The sequence below is a fragment of the Cupressus sempervirens genome, chromosome 4, assembly GCF_028749045.1.
Source record: "Cupressus sempervirens isolate cs-2001-9-10 chromosome 4, ASM2874904v1, whole genome shotgun sequence".
In the NCBI taxonomy this organism is placed as follows: domain Eukaryota; kingdom Viridiplantae; phylum Streptophyta; class Pinopsida; order Cupressales; family Cupressaceae; genus Cupressus; species Cupressus sempervirens.
This window is the reverse complement of record NC_143121.1, coordinates 727927399-727945952: the sequence shown is the minus strand read 5'-3', so window position 1 is coordinate 727945952 and position 18554 is coordinate 727927399. Positions and strand designations below refer to the sequence as shown.

The 18554-nt window shown below is 31.6% G+C and overlaps 1 pseudogene; it reads right to left on the bottom strand.

The window, feature by feature from the left end:
- Positions 1 to 14414: 14414 nt before the first annotated feature.
- LOC149563363 (aluminum-activated malate transporter 14-like) lies at positions 14415 to 16635 on the bottom strand (annotated as a pseudogene).
- Between the last annotated feature and the right edge of the window lie 1919 nt (positions 16636 to 18554).

Here is an 18554-nt window from a genome sequence, read left to right as displayed (position 1 = left end):
CACACTAATCCTCCTTGTGACAAGTGTCACTTCCCTATTGGCTCTAAACAAGCACAATCCATGTGCTTCCCTTTGAAAGCATCATAGCCCTTCCTCACCATTCTTCCATCCTTGCATCTTGACCCTCCCTTTCACTACCCCTTAGCCTATAAATAAAGCCCATCCCTCTCACAATCTATCAATCCACTTTTATGAAAACTTATAATGCCCCACTGACTACTACATCATAGGCATTTTACACCATCATAATGCTGAAAGACATCCACACCTCCATTTTTGAAACTCTCACCCATCTACACACTTGGTAAAAACCCCCACCCATTGGAAGCTTGAGTACATCATCAGCATACATTCCTTATCCATCAGGGACATATCCACGTCATAATAGGTTACACCTAAGGAGCTTACCATTCTTTGTTTGCCTTCCTTTTGGTGGTAACCTCGTCTTATTATAAGTTTTTACTTATTTACTTTTGTGAATGCTTTTACTAGTTAGTATTCAATATTACACTACTAGATTAGGTTATGCATTTTGGCACACCCAATGGGAGTCCGCATTCGGGTCACTATAATTACACTTTTGCTTATTCATGTTTGAACTAACCAAACTAACATTTTGTGTCTTTTACGCATGTCGGTGCTCTTCTAAAAAAATTTGAAGGCACCAAATTCCCTTGCCAAGAATTATGCTCCTGGCCATAAAATCAAATTCTAGTTTCACCAATATTTTAGCACCCCTGGTTTGCAATCCCGCAACCACAAAATTGCAAACCCACAATTGTGAGATCGTGATCCTCAACCCACGGGAACACAACCTAGTGAAGGAGAAATCACCCTTTGCCCCAAACCCCACCACTACGTGCCATTAAAAACATCCGAGTTGTCATTCCCACTGACCCTATTCCCATGGGAACGCCAATTTTTACCAATAGGATCGTTGTAAAAACCTATAGGAATGTTTCACCTATTTATTCAATCATTATACCCCACTTTTTTTTCCTCCACTATCGAACCCATAGATAAATTTGTAAGTGGGAAAGTGTCCCCATAAACCCATGTGATCATCGTTTTGCAAGATTGCCTTGTTACTTTCTTCTCACGACCCATTTTTTTGTAGTTTCACCAATTTTTTTCACTCCAATCCCGCTACCTTTTAGCTTCGATGCTGCATTGTGGGATCGTAGTTTAAACCCATGAGTTTCCTGGATTGACTAACCAGTGGCAAACCTATAATCTTTTTTTGTTGCAAGTATTTGTGGGAGCAAAATACTAATAGTTTTTTGCAAGTTTCTTATAATGATTTCTTGAAAACCCATGTTTAAAAGCTTTAAAATTAACCATTCTTGCTTTTTCATGCAATGCATGTCTAAATATTATAATGTTTTTCATTGGAATGTTTGGATAGTTTAATTAAGAAAATCCACTCTTGAATGGCAACTATTAAAAACTAAACCAGTGCGATGGACACCTCATTTAAAATGTAAATGAACATTATGTGAAAACGCTTCCATTTTGGGGCTTAAAATAAATCCATCAAATCTTGAATTCTCTAAAGTAAAAATGTTCTGCTTCCCTTCTTTTCAATGCTTTCATGCACGATTTACCTTTTGTTGACTCCATTTACTAGTCTTTGCTAGTCATGTAGATAAATTTGACAATGCGCTTAATCAGTTCCAATTTTTTCTATCTACTGAAGTGATTTTGTATCTTCAGAAAAAGAGGAATGATGAAGTCTTCCAAAATATCAAGAGGGAACTTACTAGGTTTATGCTTAAACTCACCTTCTTCAATATCATGTCACAAGTATCTATGGTTGTAGAGTTCCTCAAGGACCACTTCATGATCTACATTAATGAGGGAATAATGATTGTATATAAGGATGGTATACAACTCGTCCATTTTTTTGACATTTATTTAAACATGCTAAATTAGGAAGAATGTGAAGCTTTAAGATAGCTCACTAAAGAGAGTCATTGATATATAGAAAGCGAATGGGGCCATCCAAATGAAGTGGGACAAGGTAGGCCCAAGTTGGGAGACTACCACTTACCCTCCTCAAGGTGTAGATTCTCTTATCGGTGCTTTTGAGAAAAATAAAGAAAAAACTAGCAACATTAGTTTTGGTGCATTGGACTAGTCCTTCATGTGAAACAATATCATTTTGTTAATTCTTTGTTATCAGCAAGATGTTTTTTTGTATATGATAAGCATTGTAACTTGTCACTATTTATTTTTTGATTCACTCATGAGATTACATGGCTTGGTTTCAAATTTAATATTCTTACATGATTGATAGTAATCATTATTTTGATGTTGTACTTCATTTTTTTATGCTATGTATGTAGTTTATCCTTTATCTTATTATTAAAAAAATTAGATCAAAAGTAAGAATGAGTATAAGTTTATCAATTTTTGTGAAATTTTTGAAATGAAAGCATGTACTTTTCATTCAATTGACAACTATATAGCTCGACCAATTTGAGGTGGTCCCTAAAATTGGTAACGAAGTACTTCAAATAAGTATTTAGAGTAGACAGTGTATGATTTAGATATCTAATTATTAAAAAAAAATAGGAATACTATATGATAGTTAAAAATACATATTAATCATTTTCATTATTTCTAGGATAAATATTAAAAATAAGTAAAAGGATAATATATATGTTCTACAATTTTTTGAAGTAGATAAAATTTAATTTAGTTTTAACACAACTTAGTGATTAATTGGAGGAAGTTTATAAACATGTGTGAGGGAAGTGTAGTGGAATTAAACTCTAATAAGTAAGCCCAAATTTAAGGAAAATACCAAAAATAAAAACTAAGAAAACACATTACACAAAATTTAACTTATGCACAATGTCATTATAGAGAAAAAAAATAAGACACATTACATAATTGTATACATGAGGTGGATAGTGTTCTCAATTATTTTAATTTTATTAAATATAGTAAACCTAAAAATAATTCTAACTATAATCCTAATGGTAAAATCTAAGTGTTGATCATAATTATAAACACTAACCTTGACACTAAAATTTACTATTATGTGTCCCTAATTAGAACCATAATGCATACTATGATCTAAATACAAAAACCTAAATTTTAACTCCGATCTCAAACACCCAAACAATAATTGTAGTGAGAATATTAAATAAATTAGGGTTATGATTTTTTATTATGCTTACAATCAAAGGTGAAATTTATGTAAGCATAAGGATTAATATTTTTCATTAAAGTTTATGGTGAGAATTTGTATTATAGTTCAATTGTAGTTAGGTTTATGATTAATATTTTTTTTAAAAAATTATATATTTAACCTTAACCTAAGTCTAAGTCTCTCCAACCCCAAATCCCATTTGCTAAACCCTAATCCTAATCCCACCCTAAATTATGATCCTAAATCATAAGTCCTGATCACTATTATCAAACACTAATCATAGCCCTTATTATTGAATCATAATCCTAAATATTGAACTTTAACCCAAATTCTATCGTAATTCAAACTCTACTCACAACTATAATACTAACCATGATGTAATATCATATCCTATTTCCATAAATTACTAAATAAATCTTAAATTATAAGCCTTAATTGTAATCCTAGTTCTAAATGCTACACCCTAAATAATAAACTCCAATCCTAATCCCAATTACCACATCATAATCCGGAAAACTAAACCCTAAATCTAAATCCAAACTATAATCCTAAATGATAAACCTTAAACCATTATCCAATCCTTATGTTAAACCCTAATCCTAATTGCTAATCATCAAGTCTAAATATACAACCCTAATTCTAAATCCTAGCTCTAACTATTAAACCTAACCTTAATATAAATCCCAATCTTAACTATGATGCATACCCATACCATAACGCTCAACGTAATAATAACCATAAATGTTGAACCCTCATACAAAATGTAAAAGACTAACCTTGAATCCTAAATCTTAAGATAAACCCTAAGCCTAAATGGTTAACCCTAATACCTTGTTATGAATGTTAAACCATGATCCTAATCCTAAATGTCAAACCCTAATGCTCACCCTTACCCTTAAATCCTTACTTTAACCCTTGTCCCAATAAAAAACTAACCCTAACAAAAGTCCTAATAATGTAATTCAAGGTATTAAAATTAAATTTTAATTTATAAAGCCTTTAATAGATTTAAATTAATTAATTAATATAAGATTTAGTATTATAAAAATGAGGTTTGAAGACTTAGAAAATAATTTTGAGATAAATGTTATTTTACATGAAACGTTAATCAATTACAAATGTATTAAAATAAAAATAATATTTTAGTCAAAGAGATTATTATAATTAAAAATAATAATTATGTCTTTCATTTTGTTATGAATTTCCTTGTGGAGGAACCTATTCAATTTCTTATAAGTTTCAAAAAAAACTATGACATTTTTCAACATTTCAAATCTTTTTTTTTTTTTTTTTCTTTTGAACCCATGAAATCGTTGGCATACACATTAACAATGACTTACAATGGAATTGTGAAATGTAATGGCCCATAGGACACATGTCTTTTTGTCACTTTTTGCAATGATTAAAGCATGTTCATCTTTTCATAATGATATAGTGACGAGTGTAGATGTTCTTTTGATCTGACAATGAATAAGATGCATCATTGAATAATCATATTTCGATCATTAAAACTTCATCCATTGATCTGGTCTTTATCGATGATCTGGATTTGATCTTCTAAACCATTTGACTTGTCAACTGGCCAATAGTGTGCATTCATTCATTCATTTGAATTTGCTCCACCATGTAGCTTATTATGATTGCATATGAACCGTTCATGTACTAAATCGACGATGCATATTTTCTTATCTTCATATTTTGACTCTAGAAGTGTTTTGAATCTTTTATTCTGCATGAGCTACTTCTTCTGCTCACTGATCTTTCTTATCTGCAATGTCTTTGATCTAAACCATAACATAATGTTGAATCTTTGTATTTATCATGCATAAGAACAAATCAATAGAAGGTATAGACCTTCTTCTCATCGAGATGACACATAAAACCTCTCAAACCCTAATCACCTAGCTTTGAATTGATGCATTTTTCATATGATTCTCTACATTCGGTTACCTCATTTGAAGGAATGATGAGAAGATAGATAATCCTATGGGAAATATAGACCTAGACTTGAAACATTGATACCTGACTTGACTCCAAAACCCTGAAGCGAAAAGATATGAACTGAAACTTTGGCAACAGCTGACTCTGGCTGGGTATTTAAGCATGATAATGGTTGAAGGAAATCCAGCAATCTTTTGTTTTGCACAACATGTGACAACATAAAAACAAAACAAACCAAAAAAAAAAACTAAACTAGGAAAAAAATAACAAACTACCTAAGAAATCAAGCAACTAAGCTAAAGCATACTGCATGATACCTACTCTACTTTCAATTTTGCATTTGATACAACTTCAAATCCTTCTCATTATAAGAACATGGTAGGGTTTCTCTAGTGGGATATTCCAATTTCAAAGAATTATTCTGATTCACTTAAATGATCTAAAGTAGCCCTTTCCACAAAGACTAAAACTTAGAGTGCATACCTCTTGGCTCATGTCTCTTATCCCATAGCAACACCAAATCACCTTCCATAAATTTTCTAGGCCTTGTTCTTGTATCAAATAGCCTTTTGATTCTTACCTAGTGTTCAGTGATTTTATCAACCATCTCTTCTCTTTCCCCTTGCAATTTGGTAAGTTACAAGATCCTCTTCTCTAATCCATCTTTTAAATCATCCTCTTTAATCATAGTCTTTAGTTTACATATAGAAAGCTCTAAGGTTAGTGGCAAATTAGCTTCCACTCCATAGACTAAGTGAAAAGGTGAAATACCAATAGCCCTTTTAGGTAACAATGGCCCTTTTAGGTGTGGTCCTATTAACCCATAAAGCATCATGAATCTTCGTATGCCCATCTTTTTGATTATTTGAGACCAATTTCTTTAAAATATTAATTAGATTCTTATTACCAAACTCACCATGCCCAATTCCTTAAGGGAAATAGTCATAGGAATGTCCAACTTGAATACCATTATCATAGCAAAATCCAATAATTTATAAAGAGGAAAAGTAAGATGTATTATCCATTATCAATTTTATAGGAACTCCAAACCTAATAAATATATGCTCTTTAAGGATTTCACATACTACTTCTGATGAATTCTTCTTCATTGGCTTTACTTCAACCCATTTACTAAAATAATTTGTGGCTATTAGTATGTAAGAGTGTTCTTGACTAGAACCAGAATTAAGTGGACCTATAAAATATAAACCCCATTCATGGAAAGGAGCTTCAACTACCATTGGCCTAAGAGGTAGAATAGCAAGCTGAGGTTTACCAGCAAACATCTTGCATTTCTCACAAGTAACCACCCACTTATATGCATCATTATACATGTACGGAAAATAATATTCTCACCTCAAAATTTTAAATGCAAAATTAAATCTATAAATAATATACGCAACCAATAGGTAGATCATAGATTTTGATTGTTTTTGTACTACTTCGAGATATAGTATTTGAATTTTTTTATTAATATTTTATAAAAATATAAATACATAATTAAAATAAATTTTTAGTTTAAATCTTAAAAAAATTACTTTAGTCTAAATTAATCTAAATAATAGTTGAATATATTCTTAACAATCCAATATAATATAGTCCAACTTCATGCAATTAATTTGAAGGCGTTATATGATTTATTATGCCTAAGAAGGCAATCATCCCCTTACCATCAAATATTATTATGTGGCTAAAGGAGTTTCATATTTGATGTCACATTTATTATGTATAACACTAGCAGTCCAAAATGGATGACTAGCCCAATAAGAACAACCATAATGAAGGAAACACTATCACCTGACGGATGGCTCACTGACCCAAATCATAAACAAAAAATTAGCTACCCATTATCATAAAAAATAAGTACCTAAAAGAATTTGTCAATCTACTATCAAAACCATTATAGTCTATATTGTCATACAAGTTACGAACAAGAAAACTAATCAGGCTACCAACTTTAAAGTTCATATAAAAAGTTTCCATATTGGCCACACAAGATCAAAGTTTAACCATCATAACAATATTAGAAAATTAACACAAAATGAGGCCAAGTAGTCATTCTTTCTTCTCATCAGGGTGTTGGTTTCCCTTGTTGCACATTCAACATATCATTTAATTGGAACCTATAGAGTCTTTAGGTGCTTTCCTCATCTTCCTCCACCTTACCTCCCATCTTCCCTGACTGATCAAGCTAAAGAATGGTTACTACAAAATGCATAAACTTTACACAAAAAATCCACCAAAGTGGTGAACCTCATATTCAAATAAATTAGCAGGTTCTTTTTCTTTTTCATCTTGGTCCACAATGTCTTCTATTTAGCTTCAACCTATTTGAAAGTACTTTGATCCAAATTGGTGGGTGGGTTAGGGTCTTGAACAAGGGGTTGCATGGGACAAGTAAAAGGGGTCAAGGGTTGGATAGGGGGTCTCTTAGGGGGAGGGGAAATAAGGGGGTCCTCCTTAGGCCTCTTGAGAGGGGAAGTAGATGTCATGGATGAGTTATCATTTGTGCCTAGGTTATCATCCTTTCTCATGAGATTTTCCATGCCCATACCAAGTGTAGCCAAAACATGGGTGTTTATATCTGAGAAGGCTTTTGCAGTATCATGGAGTAACCCTGTTGTTCCTTAATATAGAAGTTCCTCTTAGATTTTTTCTCCTACTTAGCATCATGGGTTCCTTTCTTTCCAATCCCCTTAGACACAAAATCCCAATCTATCTCTTCCAGGCTATCTTTTATTTCCTCTTGCTTTTCTTCCACATGTCCACATTTCTCTGATGTAATACTAGAACTTTCAATTATGTTATTTTAGACATTTCAGGGTTTGGATGTAGGTGAGGTTAGGATGGAATTAATTAACTAGGGGTGGGAGACATTCCCATAGAGATGTCTCAAACCTTAATAAGAGAAAAAGAGTGAAAAATAATGAGAGCCTGAAAGAACTAGGTTCTAAATCTAAGTCTAAAGTAAGTGAGGAGAAAGAGAAACATGCAAGGAAAAAACAAAAAAGCTAGAAGGTTCTAGTACATCGATAATAAGGAGGAGGAAAATGTTACTAAATCCCCCCTTAAGATGGAGGAAGTTTCTCAGGATAAAGATATATCTCATGTTTTGGCTAGTTTCAGTTTGGACAAGCTAGATCTCAAAGCTTTTTATATGGGTGGCTAGGTTGGACAACGTGTGAGATCCAGATTGTCCAAACTGAAACTAGTTGAAACATGAGATATACCTTTATAATGACTAAACTTCGTCCATCATCAGGGGGGACTTAGTAGCATTTTCCTCCTCATCATCATTGATGCACTAGAACCTCCTAGTTTTCCATTTTTTCCTCGCATGTTTCCCTTTCTCCTCACTTTCTATAGACTTGGAGTTAGAGGGTGAAAGTACAAAGTTGTGTCACCTTTCAGCTTGACTTATCAGAATGACTAAATTTGAGTTATTTTAATAGTGTTTCTAAAAAGCTATAACTTTTCTAACATTGTTTGAATTACAATCAAGATATTATTCAATTTCTAATTATAAAATTAAATCTATCAAATTGAATTAATGATTGACATTCAATTATATCTGTATAAATTTTTGACACTTTTTCAATTAAGGTTAGATGTAAACCCTGATATTAATAATTATAATATTTTTGAAAAAAAATAGGTCTATTTTATTTATTAGAGTTTGATCCTTAGTAAGGAGAATACCACACAAAAACTTAACTTTCATACAATACCACTATTAAATTGAACACCACCAAAACTTAACCATCATATATTATTATTATATACTACTATTGAATATGATAGATCTTAACAAGGGGTGCAAGCGCCAAAGTTCTTGCCTCTAGTGTGGTGGGTTTTGGGGTAAGTGTTGAGTCAAATTGTACAATAAAATTTTTCAACATTTAGTAATGGTGACATATTCATAAATTGTAAAGTTTCTTAAAGTAATGTATGTGTTCAAGTGTTCATCTAAAGAGTCATAGACAAAGAATATAGAACTATGTTGCATCTGTAGCTTGAAAATAAATATTGAACATAAAAAAATGATGTCCACAAGAAATTTAGGAAATATTTCATATTGTTTCTCCTTTGAATGGTTTTCTAGTTCCTGCAAATGTTCTATTAAAATAGGTGTTAAGTACTTTTAAATTAATAATAGATTATATTCTAAAAATGAATGAGTGGCTCAAATTAGAAACTCGTTTGTTATGTACTTTATATAATGCATAAAATTGATATTATCTATATTATTGTTAATGTATCTTGAAAATGAGTGTACACCTTAGGCATTGTCAATGTTTATTGTGCTTTTGAATGAAGCAATGACAATTATGTATGTTGCTATTAAAAAAGTAGTTAGTCTCATGAATGTACTATTGCCCAAGTCATATTTTGAAGATGTATGGATAATTCTAATGATCCTATTTTATCAATGACATGATCTAGCTTTAAACTTGAAACTATATTTTTCTTGAAGTCTTTAAAGGATTTTCTAAAAGTTCATGTTGTGCATGTCCTACAAAAATTTTAGTTCTTAATATAGTGTTTCTTGCAAGAATTACTTAAAAGTTCATATTTCCCTCTCAACAAAATCATTGGGCACATATCCGACAAGTTCTACGAGATTAAATCTAACATAATATGATCTCATCCGTTTAAAAGATATATTAGATTAATTTACTTTTTAAATACTATTGGTTAACAATTTTCTCTCCAATTAGATTTTAAAATCCTAACTCTTTGATACCCAATGCTTGGAGAGACAAAAACATGTTTACCAACAAATGGGTTAGTAGATCTATTCTATCATTACCCTCTGAACGATTAGGTGTAATTCCCTATGATTTGAAATGATATGCAATGAACTTGTTTTTATGAGATCAGAGGTTTTGACATTATAAGCTCTTAACTTGAGAGTGGTAAAAGATAACCAAATTGTTTGTAGGCACAAACAATTTAGGCAAAATAGATTTGAATAAACTATCACTCTCAATGGAATGACTCTAGTAGATTATCTTAATATTTCTAACTCTTACTTCTATTCTAAATGTAGATTAACCATCAAAATGTAGAATAGGAATGAAGAGATATGCCTATGAGGGAAAATGGAATTGCTCTCACTACTAGCCTTCAATGAAATGGAATCCAACCACTAACTAATAGATTCATGCACATTTATCTTTCATTTCCCAATGAACCTATCTAATATGAGATGAAATTAATAAGAGGAGAAACAAGACCATATATAAAGAAAGTAAATGGAATCACCTTCACTATAGTTACCAAAATGAAATAGAATCCATATGTTAACCACAGAGCCACATATGATTTTGTTTGAACTCTTAATGTAGAACTAATCTATGCATGGGCAATAAAACATGAAAATAAAATAGGGTAAATGAAATTATAGACCAATTCACCATCAAGTTTGTCAACCTTTATATCGTCAAATGAGGTTACATTTATAGTTTTTCGTTATCCTTTAGTTTAGCAGAGCAACAGTCACAAAATAGAAAAGGATATAAAATGTGAAATTATCTAGTCATATGAATATGTGGCATCTTCACCATCAATGATTATAAATCCATGGTGTTTATGAAAATAGGAAATGACTATTCGATTTCATGCAATCTCAGAAAAACTTGTAGAAAATTGTTAATTCTTCATAGTCTACTATTTTGCGCCAAACCTGTGTATTTCATATTCATATGGTCATTGCATTTTTGAACACTAACCATCAATCTTAAATTAACGATCATGATTAAAACATTATAAATTTTCTTTAAAACTTCCTCCATGAGTCCCTCCATGTACACGTATCTTTCAATCATTATGTCACTATGATTATTTTCCTTGTAACTTTTTATAGTGACATAGCAATGAGCGTTGATCTCTCTTTTGATCTGATGGCAAAAATAAAAGATATTAATTCTCTATTTTCTTTATGATGCGGGTCCACTTTCCAACTAGGTTTACCATGGTGAATAGTTGGAACTATTTTATTTTTTGTTTCACTCATGAGATTACATGGCTTGGTTTCAAATTTAATATTATTACATGATTGATAGTAATCATTATTTTGATGTTGTACTTCAAGTTTTTTATGCTATGTATGTACTTTATCCTTTATCTTATTATTAAAAAAATTAAATCAAAAGTAAGAATGAGTATAACTTTATCAATTTTTGTGAAATTTTTGAAATGAAAGCATGTACTTTTCATTCAGGTGACAACTATATAGCTCGACCAATTTGAGGTGGTCCCTAAAATTGGTAACGAAGTACTTCAAATAAGTATTTATAGTAGACAGTGTATGATTTAGATATCTAATTATTAAAAAAAAATAGGAGTACTATATGATAGTTAAAAATACATATTAATCATTTTCATTATTTCTAGGATAAATATTAAAAATAAGTAAACGGATAATATATATGTTCTACAATTTTTTGAAGTAGATAAAATTTAATTTAGTTTTAACACAACTTAGTGATTAATTGGAGGAAGTTTATAAACACGTGTGAGGGAAGTGTAGTGGAATTAAACTCTAATAAGTAAGCCCAAATTTAAGGAAAATACCAAAAATAAAAACTAATAAAACACATTACACAAAATTCAACTTATGCACAATGTCATTATAGAGAAAAAAAAATAAGACATGTTACATAATTGTATACATGAGGTGGATAGTGTTCTCAATTATTTTAATTTTATTAAATATAGTAAACCTAAAAATAATTCTAACTATAATCCTAATGGTAAAATCTAAGTGTTGATCATAATTATAAACACTAACCTTGACACTAAAATTTACTATTATGTGTCCCTAATTAGAACAATAATGCATACTATGATCTAAATACAAAAACCTAAATTTTAACTCCGATCTCAAACACCCAAACAATAATTGTAGTGAGAATATTAAATAAATTAGGGTTATGATTTTTTATTACGCTTACAATCAAAGGTGAAATTTATGTAAGCATAAGGATTAATATTTTTCATTAAAGTTTATGGTGAGAATTTGTATTATAGTTCAATTGTAGGTAGGTTTATGATTAATATTTTTTTTTTTTAAATTATATATTTAACCTTAACCTAAGTCTAAGTCTCTCCAACCCCAAATCCCATTTGCTAAACCCTAATCCTAATCCCACCCTAAATTATGATCCTAAATCATAAGTCCTAATCACTATTATCAAACACTAATCCTAGCCCTTATTATTGAATCATAATCCTAAATGTTGAACTTTAACCCAAATTCTATCGTAATTCAAACTCTACTCATAACTATAATACTAACCATGATGTAATATCAAATGCTATTTCCATAAATATCTAAATAAATCTTAAATTCTAAGCCTTAATTGTAATCCTAGTTCTAAATGCTACACCCTAAATAATAAACTGCAATCCTAATCCCAATTACCACATCATAATCCGAAAAACTAAACCCTAAATCTAAATCCAAGCTATAATCCTAAATGATAAACCTTAAATCATTATCCAATCCTTATGTGAAACCCTAATCCTAATTGCTAATCATCCAGTCTAAATATACAACCCTAATTCTAAATCCTAACTCTAACTATTAAACCTAACCTTAATATAAATCCCAATCTTAACTATGATGCATACCCATACCATAACGCTCAACGTAATAATAACCATAAATGTTAAACCCTCATACAAAATGTAAAAGACTAACCTTGAATCCTAAATCTTAAGATAAACCCTAAGCCTAAATGGTTAACCCTAAAAACTTGTTATGAATGTTAAACCATGATCCTAATACTAAATGCCAAACCCTAATGCTCACCCTAACCCTTAAATCCTTACTTTAACCCTTGTCCCAATAAAAAACTAACCCTAACAAAAGTCCTAGTAATGTAATTGTAGGTATTAAAATCAAATTTTAATTTATAAAGCCTTCAATAGATTTTAATTATTTAATTAATATAAGATTTAGTATTATAAAAATGAGGTTTGAAGACTTAGAAAATAATTTTGAGAAAAATATTATTTTACATGAAACGTTATTCAATTACAAATGTATTAAAATAAAAATAATATTTTACTCAAAGAGATTATTATAATTAAAAATAATAATTATGTCTTTCATTTTTTTATGAATTTCCTTGCGGAGGAACCTATTCAATTTCTTATAAGTTTAAAAAAAAACTATGACATTTTTCAACATTTCAAATCTTCTTTTTTTTTTTTTTTCTTTTGAACCCATGAAATCATTGGCATACACATTAACAATGACTTACTTCAACATTTGCAAATGTGTGGATGTAAATATTTGTGTGTGCGCTTTATATAGCTATAAAATATGAATCCCTAGGTCCTTAGAAATCTTTCTATTCAAATCATTTATAATATTTAAAAGAATTGGTTTCAAAACTTGAATATTTATTATTTATTTAAGGTAAAAGGAAAGGTTTGAGATTCTTTTACTCTATTTTAAAGCAAAAATAATAACTAATAATAAATATAAATATAATTAAATTTACTTTTAAATATAGTTAGATATAATCATAAATGAAATCTAGAAGTACATATCATGAAACAATGATGATATAAAGCAGATATTTGAAGGAAGAATGATATTGATATATTTAGAGAAAAGCATATGAAAGAAGAGAACGATGTTTTATAATCTGAAATATTTTCGATAAATATTGTTCATTACTACAAATATTTTTGGTCATGAATAAACATATATTTGATATTTGGAACATAAGAGGTATTGGTCTCGAAGAGGTAATATCAAGAGTTATAGAGATGTTAATATAGATAGTGGAAACAAATAAAGAATAATCATGATATAAAAGTATGTGATGAGATTATAATTATAATAATAAATAAGAATTGAAGGTATTATAGATTTATATTAGTAAATTAGAAAGAAGTGAAAATTAAAAATGTTATTTGACATCTGCTCAAACAAGATTGGAAGTAGGTGTAACAACTAGTCTTTAAAAAGTTTACAAAATTTTACCAATGTCATAATAGTGTATATTGTTTTTAAATTGATTATTTGGTATAATTATAATATTATTCGATTAGACATGCATGGTGAAGTTAACATATGTGCTCCTCTAGAAATATTGGGATTAGGAGTAGCTCATGGTGTCAGCAAGATGATATGACAATTGTGAGAGAGACAAAAATGAGACTAGTGTAAATCATTCATACATAAAATTTAATAATGCAACCATAGAATTTGACTTTGTTTTTGACAAGCTTAATTTTTCCCTTAGTGTATGATGTTAAAAATTGACTCATGTATTAGAGTGTGAATTGAAGGAAAAAATCAGTCGACATTGTTGATATGTACACATCTTTCTGGTGTTCTCGCAAGACTGGGTCTCTGGATATAACTACGGGGAGAAGCAGAACTAGTTATGATTAAAGCCTCCTGATTCGACGTCGAAGGATTGTGAGGCTTGAATTTCGCCATTGCCATGAGCTCTTCCACGACGTGTATCACATGCTCAAGCCTCGCTACGATCTCCACCACCAACCACGCAAACGTAGCCAATGGGAGTGCTTCTCCAAATTCAACGCCGTGTCTCAGCATTAACCTCTTCTCATCACTACTTTCTCCATGCCATGATCTTCTTCTTGTCGCCCACCTTACCTCCTCTTCTCTATTTTCATTCTCAAGTATGATTTTCTGACTCGACATTCTTGTTGTTGAATGCAGTAAGAGCTTTGGTTGAGAATTCAAGGAAACTTGAAGATCCTCCAGTGCATGTTGAAGTTCTTCCAATATTGGCTCGAAGTCGTATATTCATATTTGTTCAATGCAGCTTGACAGCTCTGCCAGTAATTTGGCTTCTTTGTGGGCGACGTTGGTGCATGGCTTCTTCAATGGTGAACGAAGCGAATGAGGGGCCTGAAATATACGCAAAACAAAAATTCATCAGCTATAGTGCATGCATTGAAGATAATTTGTAAATTTAATGTAATAATACCAAATGAGGAAATGCATACGAATATATCTCAATTTCAGATCGAAGGCATCCGTGCAAGGCCACAATAGGATAAGCCAGATAACGAAGCTTCACTCCAATTTTCACATACTGCTTCCATGGATGCTGGCATCGAAATAGACCATGCCTTGGCTCCCACCTAGCAAATGCTTCCTGCAATTAACATGTACAATCACTGCTCTCAGACGATCCATTTAATATTCTTTAATGTCAAAAGTGTTCATGGCTACCACTTAATTAGTTTCTTCTAATAACTATATATTTTTTCGGTTTACCAAAGAATCGTCGGTAGCCTTTGAGTCCAGCACAGACTTGTATCCTCTGTGTATGATATCTTCTGACTCATCTTCCACCTTCTCATTAGTACAGCATCCGCTGAAATATTCATCCACGCATCCTGGCATCAAATATATCATGCCCATTACATTAGTCAGATATTTTAACAAGTTAATCTACCGAACTGATAACAAGCCACACCAATCAAAGCGTACTAGTAGTTCATCTGTAAAAGCCCACTGCGAAAAACACACATTTTACGCTAAAGAAAATGTTACGTTTTCATGACAATCAAACCAAAGATTTTTAACCTCAATTGTTTTCGTTCGGTTTTGTTACCCTGCAGAGATTTCCCCAAGCCTTGTGACTTCCTGACAGTGGAATTGTGAAGATCCTCGCCAGCCCAGGCGGGGAAGATGAGCAGACTTACAACCAAACACACTCCACATCCGATGAGTATGGTGGCGAAGCGTTCGTATGCCATGCGTGATATATTCTCCACTCGATATCTAGAGACCGTTATCATGCTGAATGTGAGCAGGAATATAAGCACTGCATAGTAAAATTTATTCTTGAGGGAAGGAAAGAAACGGCCATACGTGGTAGCCGCTCCTGCAAAATGAGTGTAGTGGAGTACTAATTGAGATTTGGTGAATGCAACAAGGTGATTCCAAGAGAGCACAAAAACTCACCCACGATGAAGAGGGAAGATCCCACTACAAACGCCTTTCCTTGTACTACCTTCTCTGACACGTGGCTAACGAGGAAGGCAAGAAATGCTGCCACCATGGTTCCAATTCCTCTGTTGAGGCCTTTCTTTATGGTAGCCCCTGCTCAAGCAGCAACAACAGCCATTCTAAATGATAGTCGATTAGGGTGAAAAAGATGGTTGCGTTAGAAACAATCGAACAAGGGGTAAATTAAATTAAACTAACTCATACACGCAGAGAATTCGAGAACGACAACGACAGTCATGACTGCCCAAATTGCATTGTTACCAAATCCCACCCTGCGGAATAATCGATCCCACAGAAATAACAGCGAAACCGATGACAATGCCAACCCAACTTTTATAGCATGCGTAATCCTTCTGGGATCCTCTATTCCAACATCCATTATTTTTCTACACCACCCCATCAAAACATTGCTTATATTTAACCAAATTTTTCTTAGAAATCCCCCGTTTCGAGACTCACTGTAGCTAATTTCTTCATTAGACGTACTGATGTTAGTTCTGCATTCGCCGCTGCCAAGAGACGCCATGGTACACAAAATCGATTCAATAAGATTTCAGATACAAGAGCATAAATTTCAAGTAGAGGAGATCCAGCCAAACTGATTTATAATGTACTCTAATCTTGGTCTGAACAGTTACACAAGCCCTCATAAACTACAAAGAAGAACACCCTGGCTAAAATCTTGGAGCACCTTATAAATGAGCTCAATTGTAGTAAGGAAGCAGGTCTTATAAATTCTAAACCGTTCATTTCTTCTTGCGGTTGCATTACAAGATGGAAGAGAAAAAACTCGGCTTCTCGAATGAATCGGCCTTTGCATTTCTTGTTTTACTAATGGCAGAGCTAATACTTGTCACGGAGAGGGAGAGGGAGATGATTGAGTTACTTTATTTTCATCGTCATGGAGATAATACTTGTGAATTCTGGGTGGGTGATCTTGTATCTCCGGTTCTTTTTTGGTGAATTGTATTCTTAGATTATTAATTATTAATAGAAAAGGCTATTATAAAAATAAATAAATAAAATTATTTTTATATGCAAATATATAGTCTTATAAAATTTAAATGTCTTTCGTTGAAAGTTATTATAGGGAGATTTTATACTGTCATTTTTTCTAAAAAAGAATATATATTAATTTTAAATTTTAAATTCCATTCTATGGATTGTTCTTTTCGAAATTTGAATGAAATTGTATGATTTCTTTTTCTTTTTTCTTACTTTATGTATGATGGATAATAGACTTTATTCTACCATGTAAGCCAAGAATGGCTTATAAAGTGGGATCAAGTAAGGGACTTTAGATTTAATAATTATCAAGTAATAGATTCTTGATTACAAGAATCTTTAAAGAGTAATATCTATTACTTTTAGATTTTATTAGATGATTTTTTTCCTAGGTGTTCAATATCAAATTTCATGATCTGTCATTTGTCTTGTCATATTCGCCATTTCTAATATTGGATGAGATAGTTTGTGCAAAAACCTTGCAAAATTAAATCTATAAATAATATACGCAACCAATAGCTAGATCATAGATTTTGATTGTTTTTGTACTACTTCGAGATATAGTATTTGAATTTTTTTATTAATATTTTATAAAAATATAAATACATAATTAAAATAAATTTTCAGTTTAAATCTTAAAAAAATTACTTTAGTCTAAATTAATCTAAATAATAGTTGAATATACTCTTAACAATCCAAGATAATATAGTCCAACTTCATGCGATTAATTTGAAGGCGTTATATGATTTATTATGCCTAAGAAGGCAATCATCCCCTTACCATCAAATATTATTATGTGGCTAAAGGAGTTTCATATTTGATGTCACATTTATTATTTATAACATTAGTAGTCCAAAATGGGTGACTAGCCCAGTAAGAACAACCATAGTGAAGGAAACACTATCACCTGATGGATAGCTCACTGACCCAAATCATAAACAACAAATTAGCTGCCCATTATCATAAAAAATAAGTACCTACAAGAATTTGTCAATCTACTATCCAAACCATTATAGTCTATAGTGTCATACAAGTTATTGTTGTCACTTAGGTTTGCACCCTTGTCCAAGGCCTATGTGCGAGGACAACCTAGTAAAACATGGAAACAACCTCCAAGCTGTGGGACTTGAACTACGAGGTGGAGTCTTTGAAGAAGGCCGGCTTCCTCTTACTGTCAGGGCGCACCTATCTATTCTTAGAAGGGAAAGGGAGAAAGAGAGCACTTAAGAAAATCTACCTAGTCTAATCTAAGGCGGTGATGCACCAAAACAGAGTGTTCAGACTCATTTCTGCCCATATATGCACTACAGAACTAGGGTAACATCCAAAGTCATACATTCATTCAAACTTATATCGACCAACAACCACATATAGATCAGGAAACCAACTGAATAACACCAGGAACAAAAGATTTCACTTGTATATTATTCAATAGGCCAA